Source organism: Melozone crissalis, unplaced genomic scaffold (assembly GCF_028551555.1).
Source record: "Melozone crissalis strain CALT ecotype California unplaced genomic scaffold, PUWL_Pcris_2 ptg000073l_1, whole genome shotgun sequence".
NCBI lineage: Eukaryota > Metazoa > Chordata > Aves > Passeriformes > Passerellidae > Melozone > Melozone crissalis.
Window position 1 is genome coordinate 10,579,926 of NW_026535850.1, and position 5,162 is coordinate 10,585,087.

Here is a 5,162-nt window from a genome sequence, read left to right on the forward strand (position 1 = left end):
ATCAACTAGAGCCCTGATTCTGAGTACTGGCATTGTGAGAGACGATGAAGGCCTGGTGTCTGCACAGTGCAACATCCCTTCTCATCTTGGAGTAAACGCTAGAATAATGCCAGCCTCTGCTTTCTTTCAATACACGTTAAACTAATATTTTTATTTCCAAGGTTCTGGTTCTGGGCAAATTTGGGAGAGAACCCCCAAAGGGGCTCCTCTAGGAAAGCAGATTCAATCGGCCCCTCCCCCAACTGGTCCTGGAGAAAAGACCTCCTTGAAGTGGAAAAAACCTGTTTATTAACCAATAAACCCTAAACAGTATTAATCAATAAAACCCCTTGCTGCTCCAAAAGAGATGACAAACTCAGAAAGTCCCTCCCTGGGTTGCAGCTCAGCTCACTCAGTCTCTGATCAGTCCCTCTGGGGCTGGAAATGTCGCAGGCCAGGCCCGGCCCGGTGGCCGCAGCTGGAGCTGCCGGTGCTCTTCTGGTGTTCAGTCCACAGCAGTTTTGAACACGTCCAAAGAAAAGGGAAAAAAACCCCACAGTCCAGGGAACTTCTTTGCCTCAGCAAGCTAAATTAACTAAAAGCAGAGGAGAGCTCTGTCCCGCTGTCTGTCCATCCGCAGACAATGCAGTCCAGGAGCAGGAGTGTGGAGGAGTGAGTGCAGTGTCTGAAAACAAACTGCTGCTTCTTCTCTCCCCCCTTCACTCTCTGCAACAAGTCTTAAAGGTGCAAAACTTATTATTCAGCATAAACAGAATAAGACGATTTGGGATAAAAGCATCATATAGTCAACCCAGGACAGGGATCATGTTCTCTTCTTGTGAAGAGCCACCAGTGCACAGTGGCAGTTGCATCCCACTGTAGCTGACAGCAGCATGATGTGACCAAGAGCCTTTGTCAGAGTAGCAGGAGTATTGTGGAGAGTGGGAGCTGAACAGCTGAACATTGAGAGCTTCCAGCGCTGTGTTGAGCTGGGTTTGGAGTGTTTCCTTGGGCTCCTTGTGTTGTTCACTCATTACTAATGCTCTAAACAGAGGCTTACAGAAGTGTGGTTGAAAACAAGAAATGTGAAGTTTGAAGAGAACTGTTTTGCTGTCTCTTTCTGCTGTAGGAGGGAGAAATTGGGCTGAATTGTTTGGCCAAAATCAAGGTGACCTTCAAACCCCTGGAAGCACTGGAGTATGGAAGTGTGGCTTACTGCAGCATCTCAGGTACAGCTCCTTTGCCCTGCTTCTCTCCCCCTCAGTGAAGCCATGGTGCAAGCCTGAGCCCACTGGGCTCCCATGGAAGTGCTGGGAAGAGTCCCTGGTCAGCAGGGCAGTGCTGGCACATCCCCCCTGACCCTGCCGCTCCCAGGGAGTCTCCTGTGCCAGGCCAGGGCTCAGAATGCTGTGTGTGCCTGACTGATCCCAGAACAGCCCAGGCAGTGCAGGGAGAGGTTTTCATGCCATGGCTTTGCCAGCATTCCCTCAAAGGCCAGAGAGCTGCAGAGCAGAACAGCTTTAGTGAACAAGCACTCAGCCCCTGCAGGCCCCTGGCCTCCAGGATGATGGGTCCATTTGACATGGATCCATCATCAGGCAGCAGGCGCTGAGTTAGAAATGTGTTCCCTGAGCCTGGATCACCTCCCAGTGCCCAGACAGCAGCAGAGCAGAGGTGACTGAGCCCCCCTGAGCCCAGGCTGTTGGTAGAAGGAGCAGCCTTGGCCAGCACCTGCCTCTCTCCCTTTGTGGGAATTGAGCCCTTGCAGCTCTGTCTGTGGAAACAGAACGCAGTGCTGAGTGTCAGGAGTTGGGGACTTTGGCAAAAATGTCCTGTGTTCCTGGGCCAGGGATTTTGGCAATTCCCAAACTCAGTAGGAGCTTTGTACCTTCACTGAATGGATTTCAAAGCTCCTCTAAGTGCATGGGAAGAAAACCACAGAATCATAGTATGTTAAGGATGGAATGGACCTTAAAGGCCTTTGGGCAGGGACACCTCCCCCTAGAGCAGGTAGCTCCAAGCCCCATCCAGCCTGGCTTGGAACACTTTCAGGGCTGGAACCTCCACAACAGCCCTGGGGAACCTGCTCCAGTGTCTCACCACCCTCAGAGTAAAGAATTTCTTCCTAATATCAAAGCTAAATTTCCTTTCTTTCAATTTATGCCTGTAACTCCTTGGCCTGTCACTACAAGGCAGCAGAGATGTTTTAAATTCAGCAGACTGGTGGCTGAAATTGGAAAGCAGCCCAAGGAATGGGTTAGAAATTAGAAGTCAGCCCCGAAGCTGAGGGAAGAGGAGGGTCCATATCCTCTCCTGCAGCATCAGGAGCTGGTTGCATCCAGCTCAGAGTCAGGGACTAGCACTGAGGCAGCCTGGAAAATACAGTATAACAGAGGGAATGATTGTACTGCAATGGACATCTCTCCCCAGGCTGTGAGAGCAGGCTGCCCCTGCTCTCAGGAGAAGGCCAAGGATCCTTGGTAGAATTCAGCTCTCCTACTCTGTACATTGGGAACATTTCTATTGACACCCCCCACGTCTATGAGGTGAGCAGCAGGGCTTGGGGTGGATCCTGATGGCTCCTGAGGGAGGAGCAAGCCTGGTGGAAGTGTGGAATTGCTGCCGACCTGGGCACTTGTGAGCAGGGAATATTTGATGTACTGGTGAAATCTGAGAGGGTCTGAAAGGTGTGTCTGTTGTTCATGAAGGCCCAGTTCCTTCCTTGGGAATCAGCTGGGAGGCTTGCTGCAAAACAACCCCTTGGCACATGAAACAAAGCCTGGGTCAAAAAGGGATGTTCAGAGGCTTTTGTGGCAGTGCCAGACACAAGGCACCTTTGGACTGGGCTGTTCAGAAGCAGCTGGAAGAAACTGGCTGCCTTTGAGCTTCAGTCCACTGCAGACAGCTTCCAGTCAAGTGTCTCCTGCTTATTGCTGCAAGTCACAGGAAAGCCATCCAGCCTCCTGGCTCAGTGCTGGCCCTTGCAAAGGGCTTGGGAGTTCCTTCCCTTGCTGACCAGTCCCTCACCACACTTCAGCCTTGGTGCATCTCTGGCTCTAGAAAGAGAAAAGTGTTCCTGGGAATAAAGCAAAGCATTTTTCTACCTATTTGCCTCCTCCTCAATAGTGTCAAGTTTGCAAAAAAAAACCAAAGAGAGAGCAGCTGAAAGAGGTAGAAAATGAGGCACTACATCATGCCAGACACTTCCAAAAGCTTGGCTGTGGGATGCAAAGACATGCTGAGTTTTCTTACCAAAAGATGATGTTGTCTATACATTTTGATGCTGATGCCTCATAATCAATGTATTGTTTTCATGACATGGGAAAAGGTGAATGAGTAGATGGTGCTGTTGGAGCTGTGCTCAGTGGGGCAGCAGCAGCTCTGGGGTGATTCCCTACGCACGTTGCTCTCAGGGCCAGGTCTGAATGAACTTGGTGATGCTGACCAGAGGTGCACTACTCTGTGTCCATGGGATAACCCCAGGGTTGTGGACTCCAGTTCTGTGGAGTTGCCGCTGCTTTGCATGAAAACTTAAAGGCAGAACTTGTCCTGTTGTATTTTTTTGCCATTCAAAGCATTGTCTGCTATTTCTGGGTATTAATTGCATCATTAGACAATAACTCACAAGAAGGGAAGATTCCACATGTATTTCCGCTTTGCTTTCTTGCTGCTGCAGGTGGAACTGATTAACCTAGGAGCTATTGATGCTCCCTTCGCCTATAGCCCTTTAACTGCAAACGTGGGCTTCTGCTTCAAGTTTGCGCCCAAGGAGGGCATCATTGCACCAGGTGGGAACCAGACTGCTCAGATCTCCTTCAGTGCCACCATAGTGTGGAGGTTTGAGGAAGAATTCCAGTTCAATGTGGCTGGATCTCCTATGTCTGCAATCCTGACTATCAAGTAAGGACAGTCAAAGCCAGGCACGTGCCTGCACGTCCTCAGCACAAGAGAAAGGGGCCGCTTCATGTGAGCGGTCCCAGCCCCTCCACGGGTGCAGGATCGGTGCTGAAAGCCAGACAACTCTTAGCGGTGAATCACTGGGCTCGTGCGTCAATGAAGAATGCAGCTAGCTGCAAGAATTAATGTGAATTGCAGGACACATTGATCATCCATACTTTGAACACACTTGTGGCCCTGGGTTCCTCCCAGGGCTACGACTGTCTGAGCGTTGCTTGATTATGAGTCGCCATCCGGCGGCCACCACGGTGGTGCGGCTGGGGTCACCTCGCAGGCAAGTTGACTGTGGTCAGCGGCGGTGGTGATGGTGGCTCGCCGGTGCCCGGAGGGAAGGCGGTCAGGGGTTTGGCAAGGGATGCGTTTCCCTCGGCGGCCTCAATTTTTTTCCTGTGACTCAGCAGGCGTCATCATCGTCACGGCCGTCGTCATCATTGTTGCCACGCAGGGCCTTCATCCCCCTATATGCAGGCTCAGGGACTGCTCTGTAGCTCCCCACTCCTGGAGTGAGCCACTGGGGCAGAGTTTGTCCTTGCAGCGCCCGTGCTGCAGTACAGTGGTGGTGGCAGCTGAGGAGAGTGAGAGACGGCGTTGAAAGCACCACCGTGGGCCAAGAGAACGGAGAGGGGAAGAGGGAGATGAGGCGCAGACCTCACCCCCAGCCTCCCCACCGCGCGGGCGGCTGTCTGCAGCTGGGTACCAGGGCGGTACCGTGCCGGGCTGCTGTGCTGCCGAGCGCGCGAAGCGAGAGCGCTGGGGACAGATGTTCCGACCCCCTCCTCCTTTTGCCTTCCCTCCTCCTCTTCGGTCGTGGTCTCGGGGCGCAAATAGCACCATGGCTTTTCTCTCTCCCTCCACCGAGGCCATCACGTGCCACCTGGTCCCCCATCAGGGCTGTCTCTGCCACACTCCCTTTTCGGTTCTCATCTCCGGGATGGGGCTCTCCGTCTCCGCTTCTCTCCCTCTGGCTTTGTTTTCCTCTGGCACGCTGGTGCCAGTGGGGAGGAAGGTGAGGGTAGTAGGTGGGAGAAGCTGGCTGGCTGTTGGCCTGTTGGCATGCCACTTCTTTAGGAGCAGCATGGGCCGGGCGGTGCGGCCCAGCTTTCGGCTTGCAACCTCAGATCAGACATGGTGACTGAATTTAAGCATATTAGTCAGCAAAGGAAAAGAAACTAATGAGGATTCCCTCAGTAACGGTAAGCGAAGAGGGAAAAGCCCAGCACCGAATC

General features: G+C 52.6%; 1 non-coding gene across 1 annotated transcript; it reads left to right on the top strand.

Moving 5' to 3' along the window:
- The first annotated feature begins 3,997 nt into the window (after positions 1 to 3,997).
- On the top strand, positions 3,998 to 4,150 carry LOC128946086 (5.8S ribosomal RNA). Its single transcript, XR_008483941.1, has one exon. It is a non-coding gene; the product is annotated as a 5.8S ribosomal RNA (ribosomal RNA).
- Positions 4,151 to 5,162: the final 1,012 nt, after the last annotated feature.